At 41.1% G+C, this 18,140-nt stretch overlaps 1 protein-coding gene and 1 pseudogene across 1 annotated transcript in view; one reads left to right on the plus strand and one right to left on the minus strand.

The window, feature by feature from the left end:
- The window catches only part of DCBLD1 (discoidin, CUB and LCCL domain containing 1), an 81,473-nt gene that overhangs the window by 21,054 nt on the left and 42,279 nt on the right, over nucleotides 1–18,140 (plus strand). The window lies entirely within an intron of this gene.
- LOC133756360 (prohibitin 1-like) lies at nucleotides 13,997–14,615 on the minus strand (annotated as a pseudogene).

Genomic DNA, 18,140 nt, shown 5'->3' on the forward strand with positions numbered 1-18,140 from the left:
CCAGGAGATTTATCCAAGTCTCCACATGGTTATCAGGGGCTGAAGCACTTGACCACCTTCCGCTGCTTTTTCCAGGCCATCAGCAGGGAGCTGGATGGGAAGTGGAGCAGCTGGGACACAAACAGGAGCACATGTAGGATGCTGGCACTGCAGGCTGCAGCTTTACCTAATATGCCACAGCGCCAGCCCATATTCATTTACTTTTGAAAAGCAAGGTGACAGAGAGAGAGAAAGAGAATCTTCCATCCTCTGGTTCATTCTCCAAATGACTGCAACAGCCAGAGCTGGACCAGTCCTGAGCCAGGAGTCAGGAGCTCCATTTGGATCTCCCATGTGGGTGGCAGTAATCCAAGTACTTGGGCCATCATCCGCTGCCACCTAAATTAGCAGGAAGTTGGTTCAGAAGTGGAGGCAGAACTTGATCCCAGGCACTTAGATATGGAATATGGGCATTGCAAGCCAGGGCTTAACATGCTGCACCTCAGTTACATGCCCTAAATTTAAAAATAAATAAATAAATAAATTTATTAGAGAAGCAGAGAGAGTGTGAGAACTACCATTCACTGGTTTACTCCTCAAGTTCCCACAACAGTCTGCTCTGGGATGGGCTAGGCCAAAGTTAGGAGCTGTGAATTCAATCCAGGTGTCCTGTATAGGTTTTAGGGACCCAGTTACTTTAACTGTCACCACTACCTCCCAGGGTCTGCATTAACAGAAAATTAATTAAGAGCCAGAGATGAATATGGAACCCAGGCACTCTGATATGGGATGCAGGTATCCTAACCAGTAGGCCAAATGCCTGCCCCCTCCCTTTTAAAATAAAACTTTACTGGGGCCAGCACTATGGCTCACTTGGTTAATCCTCCACCTGCGGCGCCAGCATCCCATGTAGGTGCCGGGTTCTAGTCCTGGTTACTCCTCTTCCAGTCCACCCTCTGCTGTGTCCCAGGAGGGCAGTGGAAGATGGCCCAAGTGCTTGGGCCCCTGCACCTGCACGGGAGACCAGAAGGAAGCACTTGGCTTCTGGCTTCGGATTGGCGTGGCTCTGGCCATAGCAGCCATTTTGGGGGGTGAGCCAACAGAAGGAAGACCTTTCTCTCTGTCTCTCTCTCTCTCACTGCTAACTCTATCTGTCAAATTAAAAATAAATAAATAAACATAAAAATAAATAAAACTTTACTGTACTTTTCTTTTCAAAACAAAATAAAATCTCTTCCTTGGGGGCCTTCTTTCCTGACAGTTTTTGCAATGATCTTCTCTGATGCTTACAAGGTTATACAGTTATGTAACAAATATGAAATCATATTGTATTCATTTATAGCAATCCTGCAAGGAAAAATGTTACACATAGATCCACTACGGACATGTTTTGGCGCACAAAGAAAAAAAAAATACACTCAATTGACTCTGTATCCATGGGTTTGGGGATTCCAGGACCCTTGAGGAAGCCAAAAATCTTCAGATGCTCAAGTCCTTTCTATAAAATATCATAATATTTGTACATCAGTTGTTCACATCCTCCCATATACTTTTTTTCAAAGATTTATTTGTTTGAAAGGCAGAATTATAGAGAGCCAGAGAGCCAGAGGCAGAGGCACAGAGAGAGAAAGAGAGAGGTCTCCCATCCATTGGTTCACTCCCCAAATGGCCACAATGGCTAGAGCTGAACCAATCTGAAGCCAGGAGCCAGGAGCTTCTTCCGGATATCCCATGACAGTGCATGGGTCTGAGCCCTTGTGAAATCTTCCACCACTTTCCCAGGCCATAGAGAGAGCTGGGTCAGAAGTGGAGCAGCCGGGACTTGAACTGGCGCCCATATGGCATTCCAGCACTGCAGGCCATGGATTTACCTGAAAAGCCACAGCACCGGTCCCTCTCCCATATACTTTCAACCATTTGTAGATTAATTCTGATACCTAATACAATGTGAATGCTGTATAAATACTTATTATGCTTATATTGTATAGGGAATAATGACCCCATAAAGCCTGTCCATATTTAGTACAGACACAATCTTTTAATATATGAATGTGACAGAACCTGCAGGTAGGGACTGTACAACTGATTGTACACCTATACGAGTGTATACATGTAAACAAATACAAATGCAAACCTCCACAGCAAATACATGTGTGCAGACACACTTGCCTACTGTCTGCTGTCTACAATTTCCTTTTATTCAATTCTAGACAGGTACAAATTTATATTTCTAAAATATGTGTAAGATAGAACAACAACCAAACCAATTCCTGGGTACCATTCTACTACCTCGTCTGTATGTGGCTTTTCTATTCTGCTACTTTTCAACTTAACATTTTGTTAATAGTTGTTTACTATATTATTTGGAAAAATTCTATGCTTAGTTTTAGAATTCACCTTTAAGGAGACCAAGAACTTATTTCCCAGTAATTTATTGGTACTGAAGGCTATCCAGTGAGAAAGAGGGATTTTTGTTTTGGCTGACTTTAGATCAGCCAGGACTCTTGTCAACATTTTTGTCTTTTTTGTTATCCAAATATCTTTTCCTCGCTTATGAAGTCATATGTAATTTGCTTGTCAGTACTTTGTTTGAAAAAAGTACCTAAGTATATGAAGTATCAAGATATATCTTGATCCTTCTAAGATGAGAGTCTTAATTTATATAAATGAGTTCAAGCTTGGCAACGAGTAGACTATTCAGGGTTTATCTTTACTGGGCTCCACAATTGTTTTCAGCATTTTCCAACTCAAATTATAAACACTATCACAGCCATTTTATTCAGTGTCCAGGATTTTACTGCAAGGATCTCTGCAGTTAAATTAGTATTATATAATTTGATTTTGCAATTGCATATGCTAAGAGGTTGTGCCTAAAGGTTCTGTGTAAAGGGTATTTTAGAAATACTCTCTTCTTGAAAAAGTGAAAACAGAACCTTCCTCCACTATTCTGACAAAGAGCAAGGCAAAAGGATATTAAAAATATGGATTCCAGTTCAATCTGAATTACTAGTGCATAAAATTTCCTAGAGGGAAAATAGGTAGACAGCTCTGTGTTTGTCACCTACCTTTAAAATGGTTGAAGGGATTTAATTCCATCTTTTCACTGCTTTTCACAAAAGCGAATTCACTTCAAATTGAAATGTGGCTGATTTCAGCCCCAAGGAGAAAACTGTGGAGACATAATAGGTATGTGATCATTGGAACACTAGATCTGTGTGTTGAATTGCTCCCACTCTGAGGACTTTAGAATGGAGACTGCTTATTTTAAGAATAACATGAATCAACATTTGTCCCTTTTTTTTTTCTTTCTGTTTTGTTGCCCTGGACAGCTCCTGCTTTGCCAGGAGACCAAATTAGGGAGATAGAAGAACTCTATCAAAAGAGAAATGACCCTGTCCCTGCTGTTGCTGCCAGCTCAGAAGGAACTAACAATCTTTTGAGACTTTAAAATCTAGTAATAGACTAAGCAGCTGTTGAAGACTTCATACCACTTTCCCCCTAAATATCTCATTTGCATTTCTAAACATTTTCTTACAAAACCACAATGCCATGAGCACACCTAACAATATTAATTGTAATTCCTTAAGTATCATCATCTAGAACTCAAGTGATATTCATATTCAAATTTTCCAAGAATCCTAAACGCATCTTTTCACCCTTGGTTTGTACACACAAGGACCCAAGCAAAGTGGACACATGCAGTAACTATTATGTCTCTGAAGTCCTTTGTAGTCTACCACTGACCTGCGTCCATGTATCTTTTCTTTTCCTGAAATAAAATCAGAATCAGTTGTGTAACACAGTTCACATCTTGAACTGTCCTGACTGTTTCTGAAGGGTGCCTTTTACTTCGTAGACTATTCTCTGTGTATCAGTGTAAACCTGAAGTTAGATCTAAAGGCTTGGTTAGATGTGGGGCTGTTTTTGATGAAACTACTGAAAGATGCTGTGTACATCTCATTGTATTGCAGTAGGATGCATATTGAAATTATTGTTGTTGTCACCCACTTTATGATGCTGAGAATGACTTTAGGAAGTGGAATGAAACAATGGATGGGAACTCTGTCTCTCTATTTCTCTCCATCTCTGTCTCCCTGCCTCTGTCTCTGTCTGTCTATCTCTCTTTCTCTCAAATAGAGAAAGAACAAAATATATTTTTTAAAAGATCTGGAATGAACAGTTTCAGGGAGTTACCTTTCACAGTAAAGTTTTAGACAAATAGTACTTGATTGCTTTTAGAAGTGATTACATTTCCCATAGAAATATTAAAACTTAAAAAATTAGTAGCAAACCATTTGCTTTTATCATATTGTGATAAGTTCAGCAGCACAGAATATAGAATGTACAAAAGCTACAATTTTCAGGACTGTGGAATGTGAAATGAGTTTCAGAAGCTTTATATTTCTTTCTTTTTTTTTTTTTTTATTTTTGACAGGCAGAGTGGACAGTGAGAGAGACAGAGAGAAAGGTCTTCCTTTGCCGTTGGTTCACCCTCCAATGGCCGCCGCGGTAGGCGTGCTGCGGCCGGCGCACCGTGCCGATCCGATGGCAGGAGCCAGGTGCTTCTCCTGGTCTCCCATGGGGTGCAGGGCCCAAGCACTTGGGCCATCCTCCACTGCACTCCCTGGCCACAGCAGAGAGCTGGCCTGGAAGAGGGGCAACCGGGACAGGATCGGTGCCCCGACCGGGACTAGAACCCGGTGTGCCGGCGCCGCAAGGCGGAGGATTAGCCTAGTGAGCCGCGGCGCCGGCCCAGAAGCTTTATATTTCTCCCCCAACCCTTATGTTTCATGCCTTATAGAGTAGGATGAGATGCCGGCTTTCTCACCACTGAGATTTATTATTTTCTGGTCTATAAGCATCCACTGCTTTTTCCTTATATTTGTTGCACACACTCTATGTGCATGAAAACTTTCCCATTCTATGTCTGTGTATTTTCCACAGTATGCCTGAGTAGTTTCTAAATTGCCACCCTGTTCAGGTGCCAGAAATTTTACCCTGATTTAAATATAGACTGACTGTCCTGACCATGTAAATGAAATCTAGAGTGAAAATAAGCATCAGAGAATTGAAAATATAAATGTGTTCCAATGCTAAGAATACACACTAAAATAAAACTGGACAGAAATTGTATCCCAAAGATTTTGTGCTTTTTTTTTATTTTTTTTTAACTTTTATTTAATGAATATAAATTTCCAGTGTACAGCTTATGGATTACAATGGCTTCCCCCTCCCATAACTTCCCTCCCACCCGCAACCCTCCCCTCTCCCGCTCCCTCTCCCCTTCCATTTGCATCAAGATTCATTTTCAATTCTCTTTATTAGGCCGGCGCCATGGCTCAACAGGCTAATCCTCTGCCTTGCGGCACCGGCACACCGGGTTCTAGTCCCGGTCGGGGCGCCGGATTCTGTCCCGGTTGCCCCTCTTCCAGGCCAGCTCTCTGCTGTGGCCCGGGAGTGCAGTGGAGGATGGCCCAAGTGTTTGGGCTCTGCACCCCATGGAAGACCAGGAGAAGCACCTGGCTCCTGCTTTCGGATCAGCGCGGTGCGCCGGCTGTAGCGTGCCAGCCGCGGCGGCCATTGGAGGGTGAACCAACGGCAAAGGAAGATTTTGTGCTTTTAAAAAAAATCACTATAAGATCCCTATTAAGCATGAGGGCTCTTGGGGCCAGTGCTCTGGGGTATGGGGTAAAGCCACTGCCTGCAGTGCCAGCATCTCATATGGACACTGGTTCGTGTCCTGGCTGCTCTACTTCTGATCCAGCTCTGTGCTATGGCCTGGGAAAGCACTGGAAGATGGCCCAAGTCCTTGGGCCCCTGCACCCGAGTGGGAGACTTTGAAGAGGCTCCCTGCTCCTGGCTTCGGATCCTCTCAGCTCAGGCTGTTGCGACCATCTAGGGAGTAAACCAGAGGATGGAAGAACACTCTCTCTCTCTCTCACTCTCTCGCTCTCTCCTTCTCTCTCTCTGTAACTCTGCCTTTCAAATAAATAACTAAATCTTAAAAAAAAAAAATGAAAGCTCTTTTAATCTCTTCCTAGTCAGAATATTTAATTAATTTATTTATTTGAGAGGTAGAGTTACAGACAGTGAGAGGGAGAGACACTGAGAAAGGTCTTCCTTCCGTTGGTTCATTCCCCAAATGGCCTCAATGACTAGAGCTGTGCCAATCCAAAGCCAGGAGCCAGGAGCTTCTTCCCAGTCTCCCACATGGGTGCAGGGGCCCAACTTTGGCCATCTTTTACTGCTTTCCCAAGCCACAGCAGAGAGCTGGATTGGAGCAGCCAGGACTAGAACTAGTGCCCATATGGGATGTTGGCGCCTCAGGTGGAGGATTAACCTACTGCGCCATGGTGCCGACCCCTAGTCAGAGTATATTTTACAGGGACCAGCAGAATGACTATCAAGAGTTTTTTGAAATGTATCTGTACATTGTATACTTAAATATGTGAAGCATTTCATGAGCAATCTTTAAACAGAGAATTATCAATATCAAATGTGATTATCATGAACCTAAATAAGATAATGTACATGTCCTTAGAACACTCTGTATCTGTTACTTTTTTACAATAAATACTTGATACATTCTAATTATTAGTAAAAGCCCTTTCACAATTGATTTTTGCTTTTTTTTTCTGTTCAAGTACCTTTTTGGTTTTTATTAATGTTTTAAAACTTTATCTGTAAAAGGGAATGTTTGCTGTTTTAGTTGCTAAGACTCAGCACTTGGTAATAGATTTTTTGGATACTAGACACAAAAATGTCAATATTATGCTTTATCTCAATATTGACTGTGCATATTCAACATGATAACAAGGTTAGAAAATATAGTGTACTTAGAGATGGAAAAATTTCTCATTTTGTCTTCCGTTTAAGCAGTAGCAATGTGGACAGTTAATCAACATCTTCACATTAGTGGTGAAGATCATCAGCCACTTTTCTCTGACTTTCTTATCCTGGGCATCTATTAGACAGATTTAAAACAGCTATCCTAGACATGTTTTGCTCTACAAACAAGTTTTGCTGATAAGTTGTCATTTGTTAAATTAAGAAACTTCCCTTAACCAACGTGCCTAAAGCACTTGTAATTGGAAGGGAGCCGTGGGAAAAGTCTTGTTTTTGGTAATGAGCATCTTGGAGTGTAATTTCAGCATCAGTTTAGAAATCTTAAGACCAAAGACCACTTTTGCATGCCAGATCTTTAATCTAAAAAACCCCATCATGGGATCTCTCTCTGTGTCCCATTGTGCACACCCAGGAGTTCACCAGTATGTCCCACAGAACACTGCTCCCAGGAAATGCCTAAGGAGGGAAGAATTGTCTGGGCAGTATTGCAAGGCACAGCCCCGCTAGAGCTTCACTGTGCACTGTAAGGGCTTTGAGATGTCCCGTTGTGAAGAAAAAAGGAAGGGTGGGGGGGGGGGGGGGGATTGCATGCTTATTTATATTGCAACTCCAGCCTCTCAAGGACTTAACTCTTTTTTTTTTTTTTTAAGATTTTATTTATTTATTTGAGGAGGTAGAGTTACAGACAGTGGAAGAGACAAAGAGAAAGGTCTTTCATTCACTGGTTCACTCCCCAAGTGGCCACAACGGCCAGAGCTGCTGAGCTGATCCGAAGCCAGGAGCCAGGAGCTTCTACCAGGTCTCCCACGTGGGTGTAGGGACCCAAGTGATTGGGCCATCTTCTATTGCTTTCCCAGGCCATAGCAGAGAGCTGAATCAAGAAAAGCAGCTGGGATTAGAACCGGTGCCCATATGGGATGCGGACACCACAAGCAGAGGATTAACCTACTGCGCCACAGCGCTGCCCCGGGACTTACTATTAACAGAGGCCCTTCAAGATATGCTGACTCAGCACTAAATAAGCATTAGATAAATATTGGGGAATACTTTCTAATTAGACTTTCTCAGCAATTTAAAGCATTTAATGCACAGCCTCATTCATCTGTACCACACTCAGTTATGGTTGCTAATTTTAAAAATGAAAACTGATACCCAGAAAATGGATGACTTAAGATCATTCGAATAAATGCAAAGCAATATTTTTGCTAACTTATTGCAAGGATACTTGAAAAAGGTCATGCAAATTTGAATTAAAAGATGGATCTATTGTGGTGCATGATTTTTTTTAAAACTTTTTGTCTTTTTATTTATTTATTTTTAAAGATTTATTTATTTGTTTGAGAGGAAGAGTTACAGACAGAGAGAGGGAGAGACAGAGAGAGGTCTTCCATCCATTGTTCACTACTGGAGTCAGGCTGATCCAAAGCCAGGAGCCAGGAGCTTCTTCTGGGTCTCCCATGTGGGTGCAGGGGACCAAGCACTTGGGCCAACTTCTGCTGCTATACCAGGGCATTAGCAGAGAGCTCAGAAGAAGAGCAGCCAGGACATGAACCAGCGCTCACAGGGAATGCCAACGCCACAGACAGAGGCTTAACCTACTATGCCACAGTGCTGGCCCCTATTTATTTATTTTTAAAGATTTCTTCCTTCCTTCCTTTCTCTCTCTCTCTCTCTCTCTCTCTCTCTCTCTCTCTCTTTCGAAGGTTACAGAGAGAGAGGGGACACAGAGAGATCTTTCATCCACTGATTCAACCCCCATATGGCTGCAACAGCCAAGATTAGGCCAGGCCAAAGTCAGGAACCAGGAACTTCTTCGAGGTCTCCCACATGGGTTCAGAGGCCCAAGCATTTGGGCCGTCCGTCCTCCACTGCTTTCCCCAGGCGGATTAGCAGGGAGCTGGACTAGAAGTGGAGCAGCTGGTACTCAAACCAGTACCCATATGAGATGCCAGAGTTGCAAGCAGTGACTTAACCAGCTGTACCACAACATCTCTTTATTTTAAATTTTTCAAATAATACTGAGAAGTATAAAGAAGAATTCAGTGAACACACAGTTTTTTGTTTGCCTTTTGTTTTGTTTTGTTTTTAGTAATATGTGTTCTTCTTGTGCTTTTTCAAGATCCTTAATTGGCATGGAATTCAAAATTTTACACCAAAATAGACTTATCTTTTTTTAAAAAAAGATTTATTTATTTTTACTTGAAAGTCAGAGTTACAGAGAGAGGAGAGGCAGAGAGAGAGAGAGAGAGAGAGAGAGAGAGAGAGGTTTTCCATCCTATGGTTCACTCCCCAATTGGCTGCAACCGCCAGAGCTGCGCCGATCTGAAGCCAGCCCCGAGACTTATCTTTCAATTTCTTTTTCCCATGAACTGTTACAAGTACTTTGTGTGTGTAATATTTTTAAACAAAAATAATAGCAATTAATATACATTGAATTCTTGCTGTATGATTGCCTGTATACTAAATGTTATATCTTTCACTGCTTTTGGTAATCCCATGAGTTGGGCAATATCATTGTTTCTAGATTAGAAATGATGAAATGGAGACTCAGAGAAGCCACACAGCCAGGATTGGGCAGGGCTGTGCTGGAAACCTGGCTTTGTAAGAATTGTACTCTGTCCCCTCTTGAGCATATGGAAATAATTTATAAAACTAGAAAATGATAAGTGTGCAAACCTTCCTGCTCTATACTTGTAGCCCTTTCAATGATCTTTTTTTTTTTTTTTTTTTTTTTTAGTACAAGTCACGAAACTAGAGACTGGCCAAGAACTAAAGTGGTTTTCACTTACAATAAAGAACATTTAACTAGGTTCTGAGATGTTTTTCCTTCAGGTATTAAATTATAAAGCTTTTAAATATCTTAATACGGAAATTATTGATGTCTTGGCACACTGATGAAAGTAATCATTGGTTATGTAGGAACTCATTGATGGAAATTGATTTGGAAATGATTTGTTTCATTTTCACATTAAAATTGATTTATTTTGATTGATACCTTTAGAAAACATTGTGTTGAGAGTTTCCATGGAGAGACTTTTGACAAATCCCTTGTGTTTCCTTTTTATTTAACTTTCAAATGTCTTTCATCTACTAAGACAAGGGTATTATCATCTTCATTAAATCATTAGTCATACCATTAGCATCTGCTTAATATATGGTGAGAATAAGATTGAAAGAGATCATCGCACAGATTTGCAAAACTTGGTCATGTGTTTTAGTCTGTAGCTGTGACTTCTTTCAACATAGTATATTAACCATTTTCCTTTCAGGAAAACTAAATACTTCGAATAATTTTTTGAATGATTTTTCTGTTTTATTATCATAGCCTCTGTTTTACCTCTTTTTATTCTCACATAGCCACTTAGGCCCAACTGTCCTTCTTTTTCCATTCATTCCAGCAATCCACAAAGCACAAAGTTAAGTATAATTGGGGAACACCAAAGTTCATGAGACAGTATGGTTGACAGTGTATTTAGTGGTACCTTGGGAAATCCATTTGCCTTACCATCAGACAAAGAACTCTGTAATAATTGCCTACTCTCCTTTGTGGTTAAAAAGATTGTAGTCAGCAAGAGCTTTCTTGATCTTAGACATGGGAAGAAATTTTCTCACACCCACACATGAATGATGGTGTGTGTGTTGAAACCTGTGGTAACTTGAATATTGGAAAAGCAATGATACCACTGTAATGAAATCACATTTCTAGAAATGGCTTCACTCTTGTGATATTTTAGAGTACTCTTTCCCAAATTGCAGGCTGGGACCCGTTAGTAACCAATGAAATCAATTCAGTAGGCACAACTAGCATGCTTTTAGTAAAAAATGAAATGCAAGAGAATAGGAAATATCACAGTGCATTACATATAATAAAAGAACTGTATCACTACACTTTTGCTTATTGTTTATGGACACACACATATGCATGCTTTAGATTGTGATGAAAAATCTATCTTCTAACTATGGGTCATAATTAAAATAATTTGAGGAAGCTAATTCTAGGTAAGATTAATTAATTAATTAATCAATCTGGAAAGTATTTTTGCACTATTCATTTTATGTACAGAGAACATTTTCCAATACTTAAAGCTTCTCTATAAAAGTCTAAATCATGCTGTCTAGTATTGGCAGAAAAGAGCCTATACTAAGTACAACTTATTTTGCTTTTCTGTTGGTAGAACATGATTTCTTATCAAAGGGAAATAGTGTTTTAAGGAAGTCATTGTTTTGCTTTTTTGGTGGTTGGAATTAGAGTAGACTAAATAAAATGTTGGCTTGTGCGTTCAAGCAATGAGGATTTGTGTTAAGCCTATTTAGAAAACAGCTCCTGGAGAGCTGATGTTAAATTCTAAAAGGTAAAGACATAGCCACTAATTTCAGGAATTTAGAGAATAGATTTTGAACCACCATCTCAGTTTTTGTTTCTGTCACTTTACTATCAAGAATTACATTTTATTATTTCTGTCTTCTCGTTGGCTGTGAACTCTCTGAAGAGACAACTTAATTATATTAAATTCCTAGCTCTTTGTTGTGTGAATTTTTAATGACAGTTTGAGCATATTGGTTTACAGAGACTTCCTGTCTGCGTCAAAGGCTGATGCTCAAAGTAGATGTTAATGTTACAAAGAACATATGTGAAAATATTTTGTATTTTTAACTTATTTTCTGATTTAAATATATTCATATTATAGAAACTTTAGAACATAAATATGTAAATAAAATTAAAATTCTCTGAAAAATCATGCCACAGAAATAGACACTTCAAATATTTTTTATTATATAGTTTTATTTATTTTATTATATAGTTATAAAAATTTTCTTAGATGTTCATCAATTAACAACTGAGTAAAGAAAATGTGGCATATGTACATGATGGAATATTGCTCGATGGAATATTACTCACCAGAAAAAAAGAATGAAATCCTGATATTTGCCACAAAATGGATGTAACTGGAGCTCATTATATATAAGTGAAATAAGTAGACCCAGAAAGACAAGTTGCATATTTTCTTGCATATGTGGAGGTTTCCATACATAAATATATATAAACTTTATATGTATATATATATATATATACATACATATTTAGTACAAAAATGTGTAGATGCCATACTGTTTGGTATCTGGATATTTATAAATGTTGTCTTCACTGAATTATACCCCTTACATAATAATACACTCTTCTTTTTTAGAAAAATATTTATTTATTTTTACTTGAAAATCAGAGTTACAGGCTGGTGCCGTGGCTCACTTGGCTAATCCTCTGCCTGCGGCACCGGCACACCGGGTTCTAGTCCTGGTTCGGGCGCTGGATTCTGTCCCAGTTGCCCCTCTTCCAGGCCAGCTCTCTGCTATGGCCTGGGAGTGCAGTGGAGGATGGCCCAAGTGCTTGGGCCCAGCACCCGCATGGGAGACCAGGAGAAGCACCTGGCTCCTGGCTTCGGATCAGTGCAGCACGCCGGCTTCAGCACGCTGGCCATAGAGGCCATTTGGGGGAGTGAACCAACGGAAAAGGAAGACCTTTCTCTCTCTCTCTCTCTCTCTCTCTCTCTCTCTCTCTCTCTCTCTCACTGCCTAACTCTGCCTGTCAAAATAAATAAATAAGTAAGTTAAAAATATATATAAATAAATAAATAGAAAATCAGAGTTACAGAGAGGCAGAGGCAGAGAGGTCTCCCAACCACTGGTTCACTCCCCAAATGGCCACAACGGCCGAAGCTGAGCCAATCTGAAGCCAGGAGCCTCTTTTGGGTCTCCCACATGGGTGCAGGGGCCCAAGGACTTGGGCTATCTGCTGCTGCTTTCCCAGGTGCATTAGCAGGGAACTGCATCAGAAGCAGAGCAGCCAGGACTTTAACCCGTACCCATATGGGATGCCGGTACTGTAGGTGGCAGTTTTCCCCGCTCTGCCATAGTGCCAGCCCCAATAATATACTCTTCTATCTTCATATCACAATCCTTGTCATGAATCCCATGTTGTGTGATATCAGTATGGGCCGGCGCTGCGGCTCAATAGGCTAATCTTCCGCCTGTGGCGCCGGCACACCAGGTTCTAGTTCCGGTCGGGGCGCCGGATTCTGTCCCGGTTGCCCCTCTTCCAGGCCAGCTCTCTGCTGTGGTCCTGGAAGACAGTGAAGGATGGCCCAAGTGCTTGGGCCCTGCACCCTCATGGGAGACCAGGAGAAGCACCTGGCTCCTGCCTTCCGATCAGCACAGTGCACCGGCCGCAGCGGCCATTGTGGGGTGAACCATCGGAAAAACGAAGACCTTCTTCTGTCTCTCTCTCTCACTGTCCACTCTGCTTGTAAAAAAAAAAAAAAATAGTATGTACGTGTATGTTTATAATATTTATATATGAAGTGACTATGAAAAGTGATAACAATTGTTTAAAATATATTAATTTTAAAAATGTTTTAAAATTAAATATTCTTCTTAAAACATGACTAACTTTCTTAGTACCACACTGCTTGAAGGTATCATAGTTTGACTGTTCCTCTGAAATTTAAATTGTTTCCAAATGTTCAGGATTAAAATACTTAAATTCTGTATATAGATCACTTTGGGAATTCTAAAATATTTGCATGCTTGCATCTCCTTCTTAAATGTACTCTTCATACATCAGTTTTATTTTTGCAAGGAGTTTTCAGGAGGTGGTCAGTTCAGTGTCACAAACCAACCTCGGCTCCAAGTAAATGCCGGGACTTAGGCCCATCATGGCGGGACCACCCTTGAAATATTCTAAGTGGAACTTTCAGGCTGGGAAAGGAGGAAATGATGTGTAGTTTAGTCATCATGTGCCTTGGCAATCGAATTACAGTTCAAAGGAAGGAAAAGATAAACATTGTGTAGTCGTTGCTTTTGAAGAGTAGACAGATTCCCTGTGGCGAAACTTCCTCCTTCTCTCTCTTTCCATGGCACCCGCCCCCCCCCCCCCCAGCGCGCTTTGATGTTAGGTAGGTGGCAGTTTAATCTGGCTGTCATGCACCTGTGGCTCTCTGCCCACCACTTCCCAACACTACATGCAGTTAGTCATAAAACCTGGTTTGAATTTTTTTTCTTTTAAAGAATTTTATTTCTTTTAATTTTTTAGCCTGTGACTTTTACCATTCACCTACAGCAACCATCAATATTTCCCCATCCTTTTTCATTTATTCTCCTTCTCCCGCTCTGTTTACTAAGTAAAAAAGTAAGCCGCCTTCTGCTGCTCGGCCTTCACCACAAACCTGGCCCTCTCTGCTTCCTGCCAAGCCACCGGTTTGGCTTCCACTGCTTCTGTGAACTCCCTCCCGATGCGTCAAGAACACACCATCCAGGATGAGGCCAAGATGGCCACGCGCTCTGTCAGGTCATCGCGCACCTGCCTGGATACCCTCTCTCTCTGGGTGATGAGCTCCCCCGCGTCAAAGTGCGCCATCGCGGACTTGAGGAGCTCCAGGGTGATAGACAGCAGTACGAGCTTATCATAGCGCTCTCAGATATTGCTGAAGATGGTTGGAGGCATGGCTGGCCACCGGCCAGAAGAGGCTGCGCAGCGTGAAGTCGACGTTCTGTAAATGTTTGCTGCCGGTGGTGGCCCACACGTTCCACGGGCACGAGCAGCAAAGATAATTGATTTCTGCACCCACGGGATGAGGAAGTGAGTTCCTTCTCCCCACCACCATGTCCTGCATGCCACAGAACTGGTCAGCTCTGTGCCCAGCATCCACATTCCTTAAGGCAAAGTTCCCCACATCTTCAGCAACACTTATGGCTAGGCTGGACTTGCCAGTGGACTCAAACACTTAGGCAACCATGTCTCCTGCTGGAGCCACTCACCAGCTTCCACTCCGACCTCCACATGAATTCTCCAACCACACCTTCCTCAACCTTCAACCCAGTGGTTTATCATCGATCAGTGACCATGGTCCGAGGCAGTTTTATCTCAGTAGGGAGCTATTCTTTTCAATAGAAGACGTTGTGAGAGTATCTAAAGGGAGGGTTTGTCTGAAACAGCAGGCGTTCAGGTGTTTTTTCAAGATTAAACACAAATACACATGTGTTACAAAATCGGATAAAAAGTAAGACAAAAAATGTTTTAAAACCCTTCAGGCATAGCTAGTACTTATGGGAATTATAGTCCGGGATCTGCCAACATTAAGGAAAGTTAATATGCATTTTTTTCCTCTCTGTAAACTGAGGCTTTTACTATAAGCCCCTCAAGAGACACAGTACTTCATCATACTTAGACAAGGGTAAGAAATTTGGATAATGGATTTAGAACTAAGGGGCTTAGGAATAAAATTGACCTTTACTGGTTGTTATTCCATATAGATATTTTCAATTAAATTTGTGTACATGCTTTGTTTAATTTTTAAAAAGTTTAATAGGTAGCAGGATCACAAAATCCAAATAGTATAGAAATACATAAAATAGAAAAATAAAGAACCCTAATTTCTACCCCTAGCTAGTCAAACTTAACTGGACAAGTAAAATATTTTTCAATTTTTAAAAACTTTTTTATTTGACAGGGATATAGACGGACAGCAAGAACTCCCATCCATTGGTTCACTTTCCCAAATTCTTTAAATGGCTAAAACTGGGCCAGCACTGAAGCTGGGAACTAGGAACGCAATCCAGGTCCCAGTTGGGTTGCAGGTACCGAATTACCTGAGTCATCACTGATGCCTCCCAGGATCTAAATCAGCAGTAAGTTGGAATCAATAGCTGGAATTGGGTATGGAACCCAGCAATTTTGATATGTGATGCAGGTGTCTTAAGTACCAGGATAAATGCCTGTTCCTTTTTAATTTTTTAGTTAAAGTTTTTGTGTTGAAATAATTGTAGATCACATAGTCTTTTCCCATTTTCCTCCAGTGACATCTTGCAAAACAGTAGTACAATAATACAGCCACAATATTGATACACCAGATTTGGAACATAAACTGATAGATTTTTAAGTGAATTTTGCCTTCTTCTTTGCAAGTGATTCTCAGATGATTGGCAACCTGAGCGTCAGGATGAGGTCATGGGAACATTGCTCCTCTATTGTTTTTCATTTTCTTGCATCTGCCTTATTCAATACATGATACCACGGTCATTTTCTGTCCTCAGCAATTTTTCATTTTCCCTTTTGGCGTATTCCTGTCTACTCCTTTGAAGTCATCAAAACTGGGGAAGAGAAATAGAGTGAAAATTCCCGAGTGGTTAACATGCACAGAATAGATTGATTATGCTAATGCTTGCCACAGAAAACTCCATACTCTACTTCCGTAGGCAAGAGTGAAATTGCACCTTCTGATGACAGTTTGCTTTTCAATAAGTCAGGACTCAGCAATTCCTTTGCAGTTCAGGTTCTTTGGAAGAACAAAGACTCATGGGACTTTGTTCTGATAGTTACAGGAAAAGGGAAGTTTTCCCAAGCAGGCACAGATCCCTGTGCAAGATAATTATGGGAATGTGGGAGACAAACCTGTCTCTTCTGCCATCATCACTGGGTGAAAGTTTCCTGTTGGGCTTTGGAGTAGAAGAGGCTGGAAAGAAAGATAATTACACAGAGTTGAATAAAAGTGACATCTTGGAATTTTTCTTTGTCATGACATCATATTATTTTAAATAAAATTTAGAATACAATAATCATATGTAGGTTGACATAATGCTCTTCATTTTATGATTCACTTTGTTTTGTCTTAGTAAAGGAGAATTTCATTGCACTAAGAAAGGAGGCATTCAGGCGTTTGGCCAGCTGATTGCTTGGTATGCTGTGTAATAGGTACCTGCATAGATGTTTGTTTCATACTCTGGTTTTCCTATGGCTTCTCTATCTGGGTGCACAAAGTCAGTCCTACAACAGGGGAGCAAGTAACAGACATGAGTAACAAGGACCTGCTGGGGAGTGAAGGTGCTTGTCTTCTTTTAAGTGTCGGCCGCAGTTTCACTAGTCCTTTGAGAATGCCTGCCTGCTCATATGTAGTTGTCATATCATCCAGTTTTCAAAAGAAACTGTAAATTGGATTTTTTTTTTTTAATTAAAATGTTTAAAACTCTCCTTCTGTCTGTTAGCATCAATGATCCAATCACTTCTGGACTCAAAAACCTTGGTGTTTTTTTTTTTTTTTTTCCTCCCTTTTGTCTTTCTTACTATGGGTAGCCCAAACCTGAGTTTCAATTCTTTTTTTCTTGTGATTATTTCCATTTTTCTTAACTTTCCATGCCATTCCAGCTCCTCCATTCCTAGCCTTCCTCTTGTTATTCTGGTCCAGATCCCCATACTACCAACCCGAGTTGGAGTATTCTCTAACCAGCCTGATCATCTTTTCTCATACCTCTTTCATTGTCTCTCTGCTCAAAAAAATTCTGTGGGTCCTGAGCAACTTTCCTGCACAAGTTCTGCTGGAATCCCAAAGTTTCATAGCAGTTTGACTTAGCTGACTTGTTTTGCCACCTAGTACCCTGGCAAAAGCTGCCTGGGGTCTTGTGGAACTTTTTGGAAAATGGATAGATCTTTCCCTAGTCCTTGGCTGTGAGATGAGAGGTCCTGGATTCTGTAGCTCCCACCTTCCTTACACCTTCCCCCCTACACACACATTTTTATTAGGACTCTGTTCCCATTTGGGCTGGAAGCCTCATAGCAAGAAGGAAATGGAATAAAGGAAGACTCCAGCTGACTCCAACTCTAACTAAGGAATAGGGTCAGAAGGAAGAGGGCTGTTCTGTGCTCTTAAATTCCCAGTGTTCCCAAATTGAGGCTTCTCCATGGCAGATTTGGCACAGAGAGGCCTTCTTTTACTACCTCAGAGAGTTCTTTGTTCAACAGATCCTGCTTTCTTTCCCTCCAGCTGAGTCCAGAAATTCTTGCTGTTTTTATGTAAGGCCATCTTGACCACAGATATTTTGAAACCTGATTGCATTGTGTATTCTTTCACTTTGTAGCTCACCCAATTGTGCATTTAGATATTTGTGTGATTAAGTTGATCTCTTTAATCAGCTGGAGTGACTTGTTGGTTAATCAGTGAACTTCTACTTTCAGAACACTTAAGCTAACTTCTTAAGAAATTACTGATAATTCACTGAAGCAGATTCTCTCTGAACTTTCTCTTTTTTTTTTTTTTTTTTTTTTTGACAGGCAGAGTTAGACAGTGGGAGAGAGAGAGACAGAGAGAAAGGTCCTCCTTCCATTGGTTCACCCCCCAAATGGCCACTACGGCTGGCGCGCTGCGCCGATCCGAAGCCAGGAGCCAGGTGCTTCCTCCTGGTCTCCCATGCGGGTGCAGGGCCCAAGCACTTGGGCCATCCTCCACTGTCTTCCCGGGCCACAGCAGAGAGCTGGACTGAAAGAGGAG

This window comes from Lepus europaeus, chromosome 3 (genome assembly GCF_033115175.1).
Source record: "Lepus europaeus isolate LE1 chromosome 3, mLepTim1.pri, whole genome shotgun sequence".
Taxonomy (NCBI): Eukaryota; Metazoa; Chordata; class Mammalia; order Lagomorpha; family Leporidae; genus Lepus; species Lepus europaeus.